The sequence below is a fragment of the Mesocricetus auratus genome, unplaced genomic scaffold, assembly GCF_017639785.1.
Source record: "Mesocricetus auratus isolate SY011 unplaced genomic scaffold, BCM_Maur_2.0 Super-Scaffold_100676, whole genome shotgun sequence".
Classification (NCBI taxonomy): domain Eukaryota; kingdom Metazoa; phylum Chordata; class Mammalia; order Rodentia; family Cricetidae; genus Mesocricetus; species Mesocricetus auratus.
Window position 1 is genome coordinate 719,454 of NW_024429266.1, and position 20,598 is coordinate 740,051.

At 41.8% G+C, this 20,598-nt stretch overlaps 1 long non-coding RNA gene across 1 annotated transcript in view; it reads left to right on the forward strand.

Annotated features, from left to right (window-relative positions):
- LOC121137121 overlaps positions 1-8,408 on the forward strand; it is a 77,520-nt gene extending 69,112 nt beyond the window's left edge. The window contains exon 4 of the long non-coding RNA XR_005874348.1: positions 8,317-8,408. This is a non-coding gene — a long non-coding RNA (uncharacterized LOC121137121). The remainder of the gene's footprint in view (positions 1-8,316) is intronic.
- Positions 8,409-20,598: the final 12,190 nt, after the last annotated feature.

The window sequence follows — 20,598 nt, forward strand, 5'->3', positions numbered from 1 at the left end:
TATACTACCATTCATTGGTCAAAGTTGGTATTCAGGAGTAGTCGCTAAGCCCTGTGAGTATTTGCATTCTTAGAACTCAAGATAAAACAAACTAACTGAACAAGAAGTAATACAGTTTTCAAAGTCAAATATCCCAGCTGAGAGAATAATTCTTGCTTGGGACATGCCTGATACTAATGCTGGGCCAAAAAGTGAGGCCCTGTTTCAGGGCACCATCAATACTCAGCCTTACCAACAGCAGTGGCATCCTATTATGGGACTTAATTAATACTTAGTGCTGTCTATGGAGACAAGACCCATTTGCTAAGTAACAAACAGTAGACACCATGTGGTCACCAAGGGACATTAAAGCTGGATTGTACAAACACTGAAGAATCAAGTATGGAAATGTGAGGAGAGAACTCCAGAGCACAACTTGGGCAAAAGTAGAGAAGTACGAGGAACCACTCACCCATAGGTGTTACACATTGGGAGGAATCGATAAGATCTTTAAAGACAGAAACTACCGTGTGCCAGGTCCTTGATACTATGAAAGGCATTAAGAAAAGAGGGACAATGAAAAGAGGAAAGGGAGTAAGGGATGTGACCACTATTTTCTTTTCTTTTCTTTTTTTTCTTTTCTTTTTTTGGTTTCTCGAGACAGGGTTTCTCTGTGGCTTTGGAGGCATGACCACTATTTTCAAGGAGCTTGTGGGTCACAGAAGCTCCTGCACGGCCATATCATAGTAGTTGCAGATTGCTGAGGCAGTTGGCATCATTGGGTATTCAGGTTTTCATTTCTCTTGCTATGACAAAAAAAGTAACTTTGGAGAAAAAGGCATTTTATTTGGTCTCCAACTCCAGGTCATTGTCCACCATTGATAGGAGACAAATCAAGGAGCTCAAGTAAAGGCCTTGAAGTCAACGTGGCCTAATTGCAATCCCAAAAGCATTACTTCAACCAAGAAACTCACTTCACAGCTATGGAAGTGTGGCAGGATCATGGAAGATGCTGCTTATAAGCTTATAGACAGACTCATCCTCATCTAACATTTTTCATAGTTCAGGACAACCTGCCCAGGGAATGGTGCCTCCCAAAGTAGGTTGGGTCCTCTACAGATATGTCTACAGAGCAATTTGATCTAAGTAATTCTCTGATTGAGGATCTTCTCTCTAGTGACTCTTGACTCTTGTCTAGAACACCTAGACCACTCTAAGGTACCTGTGCAATGTTCTAGAAGAAGGGCCGTGGACATCATGGCTGGGAGACCTGTGCCTCCAGGGGCTCTGGGATTCCTAGTGTGGAGTCTGATACTGACCCTGTGGAGGGACCAAGTGAAGGGGAAATTCATCAGTCCTGGTTAATTTATATACCAATTGAACTGCTCCCCAGACACTTGACAGATGTTTTTGAAACTATTTCACACTTGAGCTGGTGGAACAAGCAGAAGTAGGGGGAGGGGTTGTCCTGTCAGTTGAAGTCTAAATATAACTGAAGGCTGTATAAGACCACAGTTCACTTCATCCTGGCTGCTCGAGCCAGGGCAGTAATCGTCTCTAGCCTTGAAACTTTGATGCAAAACTTGGACTTTCTTTGGTATCTAGCCTGCTGGGTTTTGTCCTAAAACTTAAATAATTGGTTCTCCTGGCTCTCAAATGTTTGAATTTGGACTTGACTCCACATGGGTACACTTGGGTGTCTAGGTTATTGACTACAAATACTGGGATTTTGTGCCTTCATAACTACAGGGGCTGCTTTCTCATTGTAACTATCTGAGGACTATTCCACTTACTGTCTTCCTGTCCAGCAGCCTGACCATACAGCAACCCAGCCAATAAGCACCCATCAGCCTCCACTTTCAAATTCACCAATACAGGTATCCTCAGTTCTAAGCAATTTCCAACATGATCATTTCATCCTTGATGTGGCCTGGCAGTTAGGAAGTTCATGCTGTGGGGAGAGAGGGTGATGGTAGATGCGATATGCAACTTCCCAGTTTTGGCTCTCAGCCTCCAGAACCTCCTCACTTCAGCCTCCTTCTGAGAGAAGGTCATAACACAGCTTTAGTTCCTGGGGAGAGTCAGTCATCTCGAAAAGGAAGCTTAGTGGTATTGTGGGAAACACCGTCGGATACACCTCACCACAAACGATGCCCTGACAGGAAGAACATCGCTCATTTTCTTTCTTTTTCTCTGTGTTAGCAAAAGGTTTACCACTGACTAATGTCTGCCCCCACCCCCCAATTCTTCCCAATCGTAGTCAGTGAAGCTAAAAGGAAAGAAATCTCCTCAGGGCACAGAATGCCACTGGTTAGCTATCTGCTTCAGAGTTTCTATAGAGTCTCAGCCCTGCCTGTGCATATCTTTAGGCCACTCAGAGAGGCGTGAAATCATAGGGAATGAATTTGCATATGTGGTCAAAAGGTTGTGGTCTCTATTTGGTGCATCACGGAGATAAAATCCCCATGTATTTATGCATTCTTTTCATCTTACCCTAAGTGCTATTCTATATTGGCTTTTCTTCCATTACCTTCTCTGAGTCCTTGAAGTGAGCAGGGTATGGATGATCCTCCTCGTGTAGTGCGGGGAATTTCAGGAGGAGACAGATTCAGGCATGCAGGGTCAGTCACACACTGTGGCATCTCACTTGGAAACTGGTTCTTCTCCCCGACCCTGCTTCCAACTCTTCGTCGTCTTCTCTTGTCCCCTCCATCAGACGGTGGCCAGGATCTAGATGGAGCTTTCCGAGATATCCTCGATAGCACAGAGGTCAGCTATACATTCACTCAGCAGGAAATGCAATGTTTTGGGAGTAGCAGGACAGGATCAGGTAAGGCAGGGGTGTCCTATGTAGAAGAGGCTAAATGATAAGAGTGACTTTTATTTTTAGATTAAAATTATTAGAGTGAATTATTAGAAGTAGCATTTGGGTTAGAGATGGGAGGGGTTTATTTTAGCTACAATTTCTTTTGCTGTGAGAAGATACCCTGATCATAAGCAGCTTGGGGAGGAAAGGGTTTATTTTGGCTTATCCTTCCACATTGTGGTCCATCATTGAAGGAAGTCAGGGCAGGAACCTGGAGTCAGGAACTGAAGCAGAGTCTATGGTGGATGCTGCTTACTGGCCTGCTCTCCACGGCTTGCTCAACCTGCTTTCTTACACCATCCAGGCCCGCCAGCCCAGGGATGACACCACCCAAAATGGTCTGGGCCCTGCAACATTAAGTCAGTCTTACAGGAGAATTTTCTCAGTTGTCTTACCCTCTTCTTCTCTATGTCTCGTTTTGTCTCAAGTTGACAAAACCAAACAAGGACAACAGAAGTTTGTAGGTGAGAGAAGAGAAGCTTATTCCAGGCAGAACAGAGAGCTGTGCACTTACAGGGCCCAGCACTAAGGCTGCAGTGCCAGGGAATCACAGGACAGTTTAAAATTCCAAGGCTTTATTTTATTTTATTTTTTTTTGATGCTGATACCAACTTCCAACAGGAAGTGTAATCCCTCCAATCACAGCTCAGCCTCAAGAATAGAATCCAGGGAGGTCGTAAACAATGCTGACATAGATTAATCCTTCCTGCCTGTTGCCAGCCTTTGATAGCTGTTCCTCTTTCTTCAACAATGAAGAGAGCCATGTCCATCTAATGACTGTCATATTATCTCCCATTAACTTCATTATTGGACACCGTTTCCAGTAATAACTCATTCATTGGTAATGACTTGGTGTCCAATTCCTAGATAATTACTGTCACCGATGTGATCAGACGGATGTTTCAATGGCTGTCATTGTCTGGGATCAGGCATATCAATAGTGGGCTTCTAGATTGTAGGGTTTCCTGGAAGTACCAGATGAAAACTACCTTGAAAGTGACATGGTGGAGATGCTGAAAACCCCAACAGATTTTTATCCTTCACTGGGGCTTCAGTCCCGCCACACTGGTGAGTGCACACACACACACACACACACACACACACACACACACACACACACACACACACACACACACTGTGCAGATGCAAACCTCTGCAGGAACATTGCTCAGGGATGCTTCAGGTTGTTTTCTCATTGGCAAAACACTGAGATCTGGCTCGGGCCTGGGACTTCTGACAGATTGCATTTTACATCTTTGATAGGAAGGGACTCGACTCCCGCACTGCTCAAGCTCCCCTCCACATGCATTTTGTGAGCGGAAATATGCTACTTATTTATAAAGCTGAGCGACAGCCTTCTGAAACTGCCTGTGGCTGGGGATAATGCTAGTTAGGTGGAATGAAATCTGCATGGAATGAAAGTCTAGGTTGCTGTGAAATGGTGCAGTGCTGAGGTTGAACCCACAGAGGGAAGCTAACACAGGTCAGTGTGGGAAAGCCCCACTGGGAAAGCCCATCACTTTGGGATGACAACTTCCAGGTAATACAAGGTGTTGATCTTACTGCCCAGAATGTCAGACCTGTCCGGAAGTGGACCAATCTCTATTATTCCACACAAAATTATGCCACACCTAGATCAGACTGCCAAGCTACGTTTCTGGACTTACAGTTAACAAACTATCCTTTTCTGAACATAGCTAACCTCACATTCATGAGCTGGGTTAATCCGAGTCTTCAGTTCATGTTGCAAAATTAACTAAGTCCTTGCAAGAAGCATGTCTTGGTAAATTCTGTTACTTTTCACAGCCCTGTTCTGATCTTTGCTTTCATTCCCTTTGCTCCCTGCATTTCATGTGTATTTTTGGTGATTTTATTTGGTTTTTCTGTGGTTACTTTAACAACTCATTAAAAAACGAAGTAGCTTTGAACACTCCAAATCATCTCATAGACTTCTGCAGGTCAGAAGTCCAGCAGGCTTGTCTATGCTGCCTAAAGAGATCTCCCCACCCCCTGTAACTTGAAGTTAAGGTGTGACTTGGCATTGGCTCTTCCTGGAGGGCCTGGAAGACAAATGGAATTTCTTGGTTTGAAGTTCCCAATCCAACTTCAAAGCCAACAGTGGCATTCTGGCTCCATTGTGTGCTTAAAATGTCCAATCAGAACTCTCCAACCTGTCCTTTGTTTCCTCTCTGCTTTCAAGGACACGGTAGTTTAAATAACAGCCCCCAAGAGGCTCATATATATTGTGTTGCTTAGTTATCAGGAAGTAGCACTAGTTGAGAAGGATTAGCAGGTGTGGCTGTGTTGGAGTAGGTGTGTCTTTGTTGGAGGAAATGTGTCACTAGGGGTGGGCTTTGAGGTTTCAAAGGCCCAGTCCAGGACCAGTGACTTCTCTTTTCCTGCTGCTAGTGGATTTGGATGCCCAACTTTGAACTACCTCTCCAGTGCCATGCCTGCTTGCATGCCGCCATGCTCCCACCATGATGATAATGGACTGAACCTCTGAAACTGTAAGCAAGCCCCCAAGTAAATATTTTCTTTTATTATAAGTGTTGCCTTGGTCATGGTATCTCTTCACAGCATTAGTACAGTGACTAAGGGTCATGAATTCACTGCAATAATATAGGTTAGTTTTCCCTATTATGAGGTTAAATTGTTAGGTTTTTTTGTTTGTTTCTCTGTTTCTTTGTTTTTGTTTTTTCGAGGCAGGGTTTCTCGGTGGCTTTGGAGGCTGTCCTGGAACTAGCTCTGTAGACCAGGCTGGTCTAGAACTCACAGAGATACACCTGCCTCTGCCTCCCAAGTGCTGGGATTAAAGGCTTATGCCACCACCACCCAATCAAATTGTTAGTTATCTTAACTGCACCTGTCATTAAGGCAACATGAATCAGGATACACTTCTTGAGATTAGAAGATAGAATTTTCTTGAAAGTCACTGCCTATGTAATGACCAGACTAACATAGGCTGATTTCATGTCCTAATCCACAGGAATAACCTTTGGAACTAAGTGTTGTTGGTATGATCTAAAAAGTTATAGAATAGTTTTGGGCTATATCTTATTGCTTTGCACTTTTGCTTACCTAATACTATAATTTGAAATACATGCTACCCATGCATGGTTGCTGACTAGTACCTACTTTTCAACTAGCAAACACAATAAGCGGAGCACAGAGAATACCTGTGTGTCTGCTTGCAAGTGTGTCTGTCATTCCCCAGGATACACACCCAGAATTTTGATTGCTAGGTGGTAGGGTGAAGCACATCTGACTCTACTCAATGTGTCCTGGTATGCACTGTACTGCCTATACCAGACTTTCTTCCCTTTTGTTATCCATAGATATGGGGCTCCTCACCACATCCTCATGAGTACATGGGATTGAATTGTAACTCTGCAAAGTGCCCTAAGATACTTAAAACTTCTTCCCCCAGTTATCTTACCTGCAAGTGGCAAAGCCTAGATTCTTCTCACTAAGTCTTGTGAGGATTAAATGAGTTAAAGTGTATTTTGTTAACATACATTTAGTAGGTCCTCACAGTGCTATAATGTATTTTCAAATGCTTATGGTTATCATAGATAAAAGGAAGCATTTTGTCTTAATTTGAACTTTTAAATTATAGTGAAGATACTGTCCAACTATTTGTTTTTCTTCTTGTGATTTACCTGTTCTATTTAGGGAATAATATGTTCTACTCTTTCATGGCCAGTGTTTATCATAGCCATGGGTGTGCATTTGTTTCTTGTGTGGTGTATCTCAGTTTCTCTTAGTCTGTGCTTTGGGGACAAGTTTACCACCCCTGCCATCTGTTATTTCCAAAAGATAAAGTGTAGAAATTGGAGCTATAATGTTTTAATTCAGTCCTAATGACTAGAAAACTATACAAAAGGCGTGAGTGAGAGGCACATTAAAAAACAAACAAACCAGGGAAAGGTCATTATAAATGGACTAGCCCACCTACAAACTGATAAACGGGACTTTGTAATGGACAGAGAAGGCATAATTCATGGCTGAAAAAAGCAGATGAATTTAATTTAGTAAAGCACTTTATGGAGCTTGAGATCAGTGAATTCAAACACCATTACAATAATTAAATAGTCTCAATTCTTAACTCAATTGGACTATTATATTTTAGTTTTTAACTCTGCTCATTACAAAGCCAGTTGAAATACTGCTTTTGAAAGCTACAAATAGGTTATAGTCTATGGTTTGTGAATTTCCAAGGCTGGGTATTCCTATTGTTTAGCATTCTTTCCCATTCATTATAGTTTTTACAGTTAATGTTTACTGCTTTTGAAATTTTTAAATTAGCAGTGACTACCTGAAAAGGTGTGTGTGTGTGTGTGTGTGTGTGTGTGTGTGTGTGTGTAGGGGTGAGCACTTGCCCAACATGCATGAAGACCTGGGTTTTATTCCTAGTACTGCAAAAACAGAAATAAAAGAAGATTGAAAATAATTAAACCAAGAATGGCTACCTAGTGCAAGAGTCAAGGTTCCTAGAAACCACAGGTTGGATGATGGTGGCGCAGATGATGGGATGGTGTTGGCTTGGCTGGGGATTGGGAGCTGTAGTTTGAAAGGGTGGAGGAGAAAAGATCTGCTATGTGTAGAATGAAGTGAACCCCGCTAGACCAATGGCACTCAAAGCAGGTCTGCTGTTGGGTACAGGAGTGGACACAGAGGTCCTGTCCTCATTTGTATGGGCGGCACGACACTGTTCCAGGCTTCAGAGATCTTCACAAAGCAGCTTCTGACTACGAGCTAAAGGTCTGGAATTTTCCTGGTTTCTAGCATCATGAAAAGAATTTTCCTCCCACACTTTAACAGCCATGAAAAGATACCGCTATCTACACTATCTACTGGTTAGGGCACATGTGTGCAAACATACATAGGTATTAAACACTGTGGAGGGTATGTTTTCCCCTTTCTTCCCTATGCCGTAGTGAGAGAGGAAACAGGTCTGGTAGGTCCTGCCTCAGGATTCCCTAAAGACTTGGACCTCAAGCAGCTTGGTGTCTAAAGAGACCTCTCAGTTCTTAATCCATATTTAATGCTCATGGTAGTTGACGATCTTGTTCTCTGTTCGTTTGCTGTGACAAGACACCATGGCCATGGCAACTCTTATAAAAGAAAGCATTTAATTGAGGGATTACTTACAGTTTCAGAGGATTAGTCCATTATCATCATGGTGGGAAGCATGGTGGCACACAGGCAGAAATGGTGCTGGGGAAATGCCTGACAGTTACATCCTGGTCTGACGGCTGAAAGAATCTAGGCCTTGGCATGAGCCTTGGAAACCTCAAAGCCCCCACCCCCCCCAGTGACACAATGCCTCCAACAAGGCCACATTTTTCTCAGCCTGCAAATAGTGCCACTCCATGGTAATCAAACATTCAAAACTGTGAGCCTATAAGGAGTATTCTCATTCACACCACCATGTAGACCTTATAACCTGTGTGGCTTTTCTAATTCAGCAGCACAACAACTAGACTAAGGAGTCCTGTCCTGATAAGGAAGATCTGAGAATTTCTGCAGTCAAGTGCTTGACTTCCGTCTTAAGTGATCTCCAGGTACAAAAAATAAATAAAAATTAAAAAAAGTGTTCCCAGAGGCATTCTTCTAACAAATTCCTAAACTATGGTAACAAAAAAAAAGTCTGCCTTTATTTTCCACAACAAATCCTGGAGAAGAGTGACTGATGCATCCCTGAAAGCTCTAGTTGAAAGGACTGGAGAGGGAAGCAACAAAGCAGCAGCAGGTGTGTCCATAAATTATTCCCAAGAACGACAGGCACAGCCGCCAACACTCATTGGGTAACACGCACATTAGAACACTGTATTAGACTCCTTATATGCATCATCTCACTTCACCTTCCCAGTGACCCATGGAGTATGTCTCACGGTAATTGTTTCCTTTTCACAATGAAGAAATTGAAATGTGGAGAGGAGCGCCAACTTGCCAATTGAAGAGGTTGCGATTGAGCAGGATCCCTGAGCCTATGCTATTAACTATTGTAACTGCTGACATAGCTGAGAAAGCATAGGCACCAGGTGTGTGAGAGATGCCAAGGGGTAACAACTGTCTGCCATGAGAAGAGAGGGTGTTTTGGATTCTAGGCACTCTGTGTTTACAGGAAAGGACAACTCTGTGAACTGGAGGTTTTAGAGAAGCTGTTATGGAGTAGGTGAGCCTCAAAAACACAGAAGAGGGTTGAGACTTGTCTGTTGGGTCAGAGGATATTTCCTATATAGTAAGTAAAACTGAAAAAAAATGCTCAAGACCTATCTGAAAACATAGAGAAGGCACACGAGTCTTGTGGAGTCTCTTTGGACCTGTGGCTGGAGTCACATTAGGGGCCCTGTGTTGTCTCTTTCTGTCTCGAAAGAAATTGATGTTATCATTTATCTCAGAAGACAGGGAAAGTTATATCTGAATGATTTGTCTCAAGTTCCTCATTCTATAGCTTATTGCACTGAAAGTAGTCATATGCCTAGGTTGTTTTTATCTCACCACTTGGAAAGATTCCAAAATTTGCAGCTGTTTGACCCATGCCAATTTTATTTAAAAGGGGTAACCACATTGGTCAAACTAACTTAGAAGTGAGACTCCAGGAAAACCTGGGCCATGGATAGGAGCATAGCTCTTTCCTTCTGAGGGAAGTGATGTCATGGAAAGTGGCTCTTTCCCTTTGATTGTAAGTTTTGTCTTCCAGTCTGAGGCACAGTCTTTTCTATCCTGAATTACTAGGTGATATAATATGCATAGCATGTATCCAACAGTACACATTATCATTATTCAGTAGTGAGCGACCTGAACTTGAAATGCTCACATGGTTGTAAACTCAAACAGAGGAAAGAAATTCCATTTATCTGTCATGCATTCCTGGGCTAGTCTTCTTCTCCATTGGAGTCCCCGTTCAAAGATGTGTGGACTGCACATTGAACAAGATCGAATGTGACTTTGCAAAAATAGAATGCCTGGTCTCTCCTCTTCCCCTCTCCGCTCGACAATACAAGATAAATTCACTCCACAGGAACCTTTTGTGGGTTGTACTTCTCAGGCAATTTGCAGTTTTCTGGGGGAAAGGCAGCTCACGCTACATTTATCACCCCCTGCCGCCGGCTACAATTCAACCCACTTCGAGCCACTGAGTAGAGGTGCTGATGGGGGCCCTGGCATTAGAATTCCACATCATAATGGAAGTGCAGAGAAGCAAAAGACTGATGAATTAGGGACACTCAGGTCTCTACCGAGCAAGAGGCCAAAATGTACATGACACTGGATGACAGGGACCCAAGATGAACATATTGAAATAAAAGAAAGAAAGAAACAAACAAACAAAAAAACAAAACCAAAACAAGAACATAGTTGTTCACTTCCTCTTATATTTTTTTCTGGTCATGTTAGTATGAAAAATGAGTTTCCTGTTGTTATTGGAATCATCAACTCACATTAGGATGGTGACTTCAATGTCATTCTACAATGCTGCTCAATTCAACATACCCAAAGTAAAAAAAAAATCCAACTGATCTTCTCTTTCTCTTTTTACTTTACACAGAGATGTGAGTTCTCTAAAGAAACAACTGGCAATGGCCTCAGAGAGTTTCAAAGTGGGGTAAAAGGGTGAATTGAAGTCTGAGTCAAAATAAGCTAGTGTGTATTGTAGAAGTGAACGACCCTGAAACTCCCCAAACAGAAGGTGTTTGTCTCAGGGAAGCTGGTGAGAGCTCGGGGCACATGGCCCCCTGGCAACACAGGAGGGCAGAATGCATCTGTATGGCTACACTAGCTAGCACATATCTCACAGGTCTGAAAAAGAGTATGCAGAGAGATCTCCCACTAGAATGTGGTTCTTTGACTCCAAAGGGAAAATTCTTTGCATTCACCACCTACTGGCCATAACTAGTCATGTGGTCTTTATTACTGCACAGACTCAGAGGGGTATAGCCTTCTTTGCTCCTAGAAGGAGAGAATTGGCTGTGGGTGAGCCATAGATGTTTTTACCAATTTTTTCTGTCTTCTGTTGGTTGGCTTAGGGAGTAGGCCCCAATGATGTGGTAATGCACATTCAGGTTTAAGAAATCAATGTATTATTTATTCTATAAGGACACTTGGCAGATATAGTGTGTCTACAAATGGTAAGAGTCAAACATTTTCTATGTCAAAGGCATTACATCAACCTTTCATTGGAGGAACAGGAAAACAGACCAATCTTGGTGATAAATCACCTACATACCATACCCATCATCATCTGAGACATGTGATTGCTGGGGCTAGTGCCCTGCTCATGGTATCACAGAACTTTTCTGTTACTGGATTGGTTTTAGATGGTAATACCGTGAAAATTTGATCAGAATAAGAGTGAGAAGTTATGAGGACCAACAGTGGAATAAAAGTTGTAAGACTACATTTAGCATCAACACCCAGGTCATTCACTGTCCTGTTGGAATGGACATATTTTGCATCACTTATTCTTGCTCTACCTGATGCCATTGTTTCTGAAATATTAATCTCTTCCTTCTTGGTTCACTTCAGGTTTCATGGTTGGGTCTAGAGGCCTGTATGTATGCAGAAATATGCCCTTGCTTCTAAGGTTTTCATGTTGGGTTCATGGAGAAATGCCAGTATTGAGCAGTGTGCTAGAGTAAGCCTACTGAGCTGCTTAGACACAAGCTGTACTTACCTTGGGTCCAAGCCTGGCTACCTAAGGAGTGAGCATTTATACTTTAGCACACAGCCATCAGACTTTTATGCATTCTGGGAAAAAGACATGACCGTTAGGGAAGATCCCAGAGCTAGGCACAGGTTCTTTTCCTGCCTGGAAGATTGGGGACAGAATTATATCCATATTTTATCTGTACTGATTTGAATACTTAGACATGTTGGTTAGATGTGAATATTAAGAGGAAAAACAGCACTTGACCTCACTTGAGACTTGGGATGTCTTTTTGAAAGAGTCAGATTTCCAGAATTGTTTAGAGAGTTGGAATGGATACCCATCCTACTTTAGCTAGTGACCCTGGGGTGCCATTTGGGGCCCATCTGGAGGCATAATGAAGCCGTTTTAAATAGCTATTTCCAGTATAAAGTGTGTAAGAGATCAAACACATCTAGGCTTCTGCAGGTTTCAGAGGAGGCAGAATGGAAAGCCACGTTGATGAAACACGGCTCACAGGCAAATGTTCTCTTTTGCCACGAGGTGAGCAGCTCACAGGGTCTGACTAGGGAGAGAAGGCTTTGGTGGCTGGCTGGGTAATGAACCTCTGCTGGGAATGCCTTGTGTGCATTGTTTGTACCAATGTCTGTACGAAAATAAAAGTCCCTCCCTTGATGGTGTGGGGCTTGAAAGAAAAATAGTCTGCATTCCATTGGAGTAAAGGGCTCCGATCACTGTCTGGTCTCATCCTTTTTGGTCCTTTATAATTCTTTTCTGTGTCACTGTTTGACACATATCATTACAAAGCTGCCAGAATACCTCTTCTCTCCCTTTCTACAGCAGGGAGGACTCTTTTAAAAGCATTAAAAACAAGAATGTTAATGTTTTCATTGTATATGTGTGTGTGTATCTGTGCCTATTTTTATGTGTGTATATAGAGATAGAATTGTCTGTGGGACACAAATGAGGGGGGCCTGGAATTTCATTCTAACACATTTACTGACTCTGGCCAGCAACCCGAACACTGTGGAACAGACAGAAGTAGGTCAGGGTGGGAATTGTCCTATCTCAGCACATTATAAGGTAGGTGTGACAAGCGAGTGAGCTGTCAGCTTGGAGACAGAACTAGGAAACCCGGAGATGGGTGGATGACCATATAACTTATCATCTATTCCAGGACACTATGAGAATGAAAGGGAGGCTGTTAATAATTACGTTGGGACAACATGTGTATTTGGAGGCTGTCTCAGTCAATCTGGAATGAAGAGTGAGCCTGGAGAAGGGCTGTGTGTCAGAATGTGAGAAGAGCAGCCAGTCTTCCTATTAATGAAGGCTGGAGCAAGGCCAGTGTTGTACACTGCTATAAGACGGGGGAAAGTACAAAACAGAGCAACAAGGCAGAACATGGGAGCCTTCCATGGTCATTGCTGACTTAAAGGCCAACAAGAACTAACAGGAATTCTGCTGGGGAGGTTAGAACAGTATTGGCCTGCTTCAGTGTAGGGCGGAAGGCTGTCTGTTCCTTCTGAAGGCCAGCAGCAGGCTTCTTACCCTATGGAAATCTTTTCATCTCTCTGAAAGGCAAAGTTCCCTGCACTGGACACCTGTCAGGAGTAGGCAATCCACAGTAAATAGAAGCTGCCCAAGATTACTGTGTTGAAGGTTGGAGGGCAGGGCATGCAGAGAATTCTGGTAGAAGACTGTCATAAACAGAAGGGTGACAGAATTTGAGGGGCACTCTCTATATTCATTTCTGCTCTGTATTCTGCCAGTAAAATGGGTATTAGGTGTAATAAAGTAAGAAAACAAACAACCTAAGAATGTCTGTGGGGGTATTTTTAAACAATATTTGAGGTGAGGGAAGAATTATTAAGAATCCCAAAAGCACTAATGATGCCGAAATAAAAACTATACAAAATATGGATGTCCTATGATATTTTATTGAAAAAGAAATCACTTACTTGAAAAGCCAAGAAAACCGAGAACCAAAGGTCCACATGCTACTCTCCAGGTTGAAACCAAAACCCAAAGATAAATAGTCTCCTCCCCCTAGCTCTATTTACCCCTGTACGTTCTACACACCCACACAGGAGTGGTTAGTGCTACGGATATGTAAAATCTCTCCCTACACACTAAGATTTTACATAGATAGAAACATCTACAATCTGCAGATTTTAGATCAAACAACATATCCATTTATCACCCATCCATTCATCCATAATCCACCTACTTATCCATCATTTATCCATCCATCCATTTACCATAGACAATTTGCAGAAACTAGCTGTTATATGTAGGTACCAAACTTGGAACAAAAGAGACATGGATAAAACAAGCAGGATCTATAATATGGAGGACTGTTCAGTCCAGCAGAAACAGTCTAAGGAATTACCAGTAATATTACATTGTTGAAATGGGGAGGGACAATGCACTCAGAGGAGTTAGGGAGGTGACATTTAGGGTCCCTGCTTATAAAGCGTGTTAGAATTCAACAAGTGTATAAGGTAGAGGAAAAAATTCCGGAGAGACAGTTGAGATTCCAGCAAAGTGTGAAACTGCTTGGAGAAAAAAGCAAATAGCTGGGTGGAAAGGCCCAGTACTGATGAGGAAGGAGTGGCAGAAGGTTCATCCTAACCTCTTGCAATGTCCAGTTATCCAAGTGACCATCAAAATAGGACAGACTTAAGGACCCCCAAAGTATAATTCAGAGAACTAACAACCTAATAAGAAAAAATAAGCTGCAAAGAGGGGCAGTGCAGAGATGCATGCCCCTCTGGAGAGACTAGAGTAGTAATTTCAAAAGATCCCTTCCAAGGTCTAATAGATAGATGTACAGTCTGTCTTCTTTAACTGGTTCTGTGGGTAGAATTAGCTGAGGCTTCTGGGGCCAACAGGACTTGACACAGATTCTTGGACAAAACAGCACAAAACTGCATGAAGAAACTGGCCAAGGGCATAGCTGACCTCCAAGAAGATTCTAGTAGACCAAAAAGAATGACTTTCTGTGCTTTAACCTCAAGTCTTAAAACCCAGGAAAGTCCATTGTCACCCCCCCACCTCCCACTCCTGCTGCCAATCCCCTGCTCCACAGCCCCTGGATGCAGGACAAATTCAGTGCTGTGATGGAGGCCTGGAGCTCAGTTCTTGACAGTTTTGTGGCAGGACTTGAAGTAGTAAAGGAAATCACTTTATTAATATGCCTAATTACCTGATGACGGAGGAAACTGCATGGTGTGTGTGTGTGTGTGTGTGTGTGTGTGCATAACCATGTATTGAGGCCAGAAGAAAACCTTGAATATTGTTTTTTTCCTTAAGGAGATGCTCAATTGTTTTTTGAGACAAGGTCTCTCATTGGTACCCAAGTTTCATAAGGTAGGCTAGGCTGGCTGGCCCACAAATGATCGACCTATCTGCCCCCTCAGTGCAGGGACTAACTACATTGCATGCAACCACATCAGACTTTTTGCCATAAGGACTCAGGTCCTTATGGTTTTTTAGAAAATACTTTACTGATTGAACTCTCCCCCTCAGAACCCTGGACTAAGATAACTTTTTAAGTCAGAAGAAGAAAAAAAAACCCAGATGCAGAGCCACATTTTGACAAGAAGCCCTCCTGCCTTGGGCAAGTTTCATCAGTCTGGCTCCTAGGCCAACCCCACAGAGAGAAATGAAGCTCCAAAACCCAGTTCAGGCCTATCATTATGGAGTGAAACACAAATCTGCACCATCAAACAAACACAGACATAAGGGCGTATTTATTTGTTCATTTTTTCAATCCCACTTCCTTTGGAAAAGCAGAGATTGTTGTCTTTAGCTCAGTTGCCCATGACTGGGCTAAAGGTCAAAGGCAACACACAAATCTGCTCTTTCAAGTCATCTCCAGACTGGGAAAGGCAGTGAGCAAGAGAGAAAAAGATCTGCAAAGGTTTAATTCAGAACCAGAAGACCCATTTTACCTTACTCCCTATAGAAATACATCACTGTAGAATGAGGCTGCAGCTGGGAAAAGTGGTGTGAGATTGCTGTGCCCGTCCTTCGTTGTAAGGGTGGGGACACCTGCCCCACTCATTTTATATTTTTTAGGTCATAGTCATTCCAGAGGAATACCAGATGTTCTAGAGAGTGATGGACCAATTGGCAGGCCCTTGTAGGGTATAACATTCTAACAGGGACACAGACAATAAACAAGTCAATAAGCAGAATGATCACACTGTTCCCTTTTATGCCTTCTTTTGAGGTGGTGCATATATATCAGGTTGATCCTTATGACATTGTTGGAAACTGACCACACATGACTCTGTACAAATTCTATCGGCTAGTTAATCTTCACAGCCCTTGAGAAAGCTGTCATTCTGGCCATATAATTGGCAGGGTGTGCAAACAAACAAAAATATGGCCTGAATTCACAGAGTAAGTTTGTGAGCTGATCAACTCAAATGAGGACAGTTGGCTTTGGAGTCCATGCTCTTCACCATCAGGTTAGACAACACTGGATAAATGAGGTGGGTAGTCTTTTAGAATATGTGATGTGGGGGAGGCCTCTCAGAGAAAGACATTTGAGCCAAAACCTCAAGGATTGCAGTGACCCGGCTGTGAAATGACTCTGAGAAGTGCAACCAACCTCAGTCAGACACTCCCAAGCCTGTTTCTTCACATCCAGGGCTCTCATTCTTGGGGTACAGAACACATATCCCATGGGTTCCCCTTCCTGATTATCCATAGGGCTAGCTAACTTCTTATACATAACTCCTGAAAGAGGGGAGCCCTGGGAACTGACCTGCTAGTCCTTTCTTGTATCCGTGGATGAAGCTTTCATCAGAAGAGTCTCCCTCCACAGACACCTCCATGCTTAATAGCCATCCGATGGTGATGACTTGGTCTTCTCAGCTAACACACCTCCAAGGATCCACCTAACTTTGGCAGCAAGAGAGGGAATGAAGAAAAACTGGACACACAGGTACAGAAAAGTTGGGGTAAAGGGCCCTGGTCTGCTGGAGGGAGAATCCACAGCAGCTCACAATTTTGTGAGCAGTTCTATGGGTGTAAACTCACCACATCTTCATGGAATAAGTTTTTTTTTATATTTGGATTGTCTTCTTTTCCATTATTGACTCCATTTTCCTCAACCTCTTTAACTAATACGAGTCTCTGAGATGAAGTTTTCAATGTAACCAAGACAGGTTGTCTGGGGTAAGGAAGTCCTGAAAACGCCTCAGTCCTTTACATCTATCTGTTCAGGTATATCCATCCTTACTAGCCTGAATCTTCCTAGGTTTCCAGCAGACTGTAAGCACAGGAATGGGTTGTTCTTCCTGTGACTTTTGCCTAAGGATTTGGCACCTGATTCTCCTTCTTGACCTCACTGTCTCTTTCAACCATCATCCCTTTATTAGTAGCACACGGGTTTTGAGAATAGAGTCTTACCTTTATATTAGGTTCAAATTACAACTCCATAAGCTATATTAGAAAATAACAATGTCTTGATTTAAAAACCATTGAAAGAATATCTGATATGGGAAATGCACAGGATTAATAGGTGAATAGACTCATCAGAAGGAAAGATGGGGAAACACTGATGCACACCGACAGTTTTCGTTTATACCCAGATGGAAGGTTTGGGAAACACCTAGAAATGTTTAGATCTAGGCATGGTTGGAAATCCTGAAGAAAAGATGGGGGGTGCAGAAAAAGTTTTTGGAGCCATTGAGTTAGTTGGTTTTCTAAGCATGATGACAATTGAAAGCTGTAGATTCTAAGCAAAACATCCTCAAGCATCTAATAGGCTTCAACAGTGCTATTGACCACCTTGGCTTGATAGCAGCCATAGAATACCAGGAAGATATAGACTCTTTCCAGGTGTCCACAATGTATCACTAGGTTTCTCTCTGAGATTAAAGACAGTCCTCAAACAGAAGCCTTATGGATGGGGAGCTTACTATTGAAGACGCTAAGAGAGCCATGTTCTAGGTCATAGAACAAGGCTCAGCTACTTTAAAAAGATTAGTATCCTAGAAAACACTTCTTTCTTTCATCATGATGGATTGAACCAAAATCAATAATATAAAGATATATAGAAAACACCAAATATTTATAAACTAAGAACTGTATTTCTAAATAGTGCATTGGGTCCAGTCACACCTCAAAGATATTTTGAATAGAATAAATATAGACACACTAGAATTTATAAGATGCTGCCACAGTAGTATGGGGATGTTGTAACTGAAACCTATAATAAAGATGGAGTAGTCTTCAATCAACATTTTTTTAAATTTTTAATCCCTATTATTGAACATAGATTCTTTTCTCATACAATATAATCTGAATACAGTTTCTCCTCCCTCTGCTTCTCCCAGTTCTTCCTCATCTCCTCTCCCATCTGAATTCGCTCCCCTGTGTTTCTCATTAGAAAAGAACAGGCTTCTATAAGATAACAAAACATAACAAAATAAAATATAATAAACAAAACAATAATCATTACATTGAAGTTGGATAAGCCAAGTCAACAGAAAAGTAAGAGAAGGCCCAAGAATCAGAGACACATTCATTCACACATTCAGGATTCCATAAAAGTGCTGAACTGAAAGCAGTATGTATGTGTAAGTCCTGTGATTACTGCCTCAGTTAGTCAGAGTCCAACTGAGCTTTGCTCAGTTGTTTAAGACGGCCTTGTTCTCCTGATGTCCTCTGCCCCCCCTTTCTCCCTCAATCCTTCTGTCAATCCACAATTTTATGCTCTTGTTAAGAGAGTAGAGCTGTGTGTGGTGGCTGGTGCCTGCTTGTTCCCAGCACTTGTGAGGCTAGGCCAGGAAAATTAGGAGTTTAAGGCCCATCCTCGTCTGCATATTGAAAGGCCCCCATGTCAAATAAACAAACAACTAGAGAAAATGAAAGGCAGGATGAAGCAGAGAACAAAAAAAAAAAAAAAAAAGGCAAATAAACCAAAAACAAAAAGAAAGCAAACAATAGCTTTCAAAGCAAACACCAACAAAGTAACAGCAGCCTAACCAGAGGGTCTGTGGGTTTGTTTTATGTCTATGAGCCATGATGAGGAGGAGGCAAGAAGACACAACCTCCGGCATCTGTATAAGAGACCACTTGCTTCAGATATGTAGACAATGAGAGAAAAGTAAAAGAATACAGTGAACAACATCATGGGCTTATTCTCATGACAGTGAATTCCTTAAAAGGTGCTCATAACAAAATGTATAACTAAATAACCTCAGACTCGGTACAGCTCAGCAGCAGGGCACTTGAATAGCATGGGTGAAGCCAGGTCCAATCCTCAGTGCTACAAACAAAACAAAACAATTGGAATAAATAACCCATGTAGTCCCATACCCAGCAAACGATAGTTTATTCTTCGCCATATCACTAGTTTCTGTACTTTTGATGCAGAGAGGCTCACTAGTTAACCTCTTAAATGCCTAAAGAAGAGACACAAGTTCAGTATATAGTGGCTCAGTTGAGGAAGAGATAATTCCAACTCACTCTTTGAGGAGAGTTTAGACTCCTATCAAAATTAGATGCCAATACAAGAGGTAAGGGAAACAATAGATTAATATTGGATATGAATACATTTGTAAAATTAACACAAACTTTTTGTTAAGTACAACTGGACAATATGTTAGAACATACCTTGAACAAAAAGAATTTATGAATCAAAAATATTAAAATATCTAAACATCAATCAATGGGTTACCAAGGTTCAGAAGACAAAGTTCATAATCCAGCAAATGAGGATAGAAAAAGCATGAGACAAAACTAACATTCATTCCTGAGAAAACTCAACAAGCTGGAAACCCAGGAGTGATCTTCCGTCTGATAAAGAGCCTCTGCCAAAACCCTGACAGCTTCCTACTTAGCAGTAAGGACCGAATGCTCTCCCATCAGAATCTAACAGAAAAGCAATTCTTGCCTCTTTTGTTCAACATCACAGATTGTGACTACATAGGGAAAAAAAAATAAGGTTGAATTGAACCAAACCAAAGCCACCAGCTTGAGGAGCAGAGAGTGGAGCTGTTTCTCCTAGATGTGATTATCTGAGTAGAGCAACTTTTCCATCTCTGCAGGACACTCCACTCCCCAACGCCTTGATCTGGCGACTGCTCTGCATGTAATAGGTGTTCAACAGCATCTATGGTCCTTTGTCCACTAGCTAAAAGTAGTACTGCCCCTACAAGAGGTGACAATAAAAAATGTCTCCAGGCAATACTACTAATCTGCCCTTGAGGGCAAAAATCTACTCCTTGTTGAGAACCACTGATAACAAAGAAGTAAAATCAAATCAAATAAAAAAGAAAATCCATAGACTGATAAGTTTGTGTAGCAAGCTTATGTAAAATAAGATCAACATGCTAAATAATTGTATTTGATATGTTAGCAATGACTAAGGAAAAATTAAAGTTAAGTAACTATCATTTATAAAAATATGGAACATGAACAAATCTGACAAAAGAATCTAAAAATGTCTGTTCTGAAAACCAAAAATATTGTTGAGAGACATTAAAGAAGACTCAGAAACACAGAAAAACATTTCAACATGGATTAGAAGACTCACATTGGTAATGCTGCCAACTATTTCTAAAGTGCTCTATAATCAAAATCCTAGGATACTTTTCTGAACATTGGCAAACTGATTCTAAAATCCCCACATAATGTAAAGGATCTAAAACAACCTAAGCAGATTTTATAACAAAGTCAGGACAGACACCACCTGGTTTTAAGAAAAAGTGGCTACTCAATGAAGGAAGAAAAATCACCTTTTGTTCAGTAACTTTCGTTTAGCAAAAGAAGCATACAATATTCAACCTCTGCTCTGGACAGTTATGAAAAGTCAACTCAAATTAATCATAGGTCAAAGTGTACAAAATTCTAGAAGAAACTATAGAATAAAGCATTTGTCATCTCAGATTAGGCAAAAGTTACCAAGACTGGCTATACAGTGCCGTAGTTAAGGGTGGGTATTGCTCTTGCAGAGGACCCAAGTTTGACTGGCAACACTGAGAGATGCTCAGAAATGCCTGTAACTCTAGGGGATCTGATGCCTTGTTTTGGACTCTGCAAGTACTTTCACTCATGTGCACATACCTATTCAAGTACA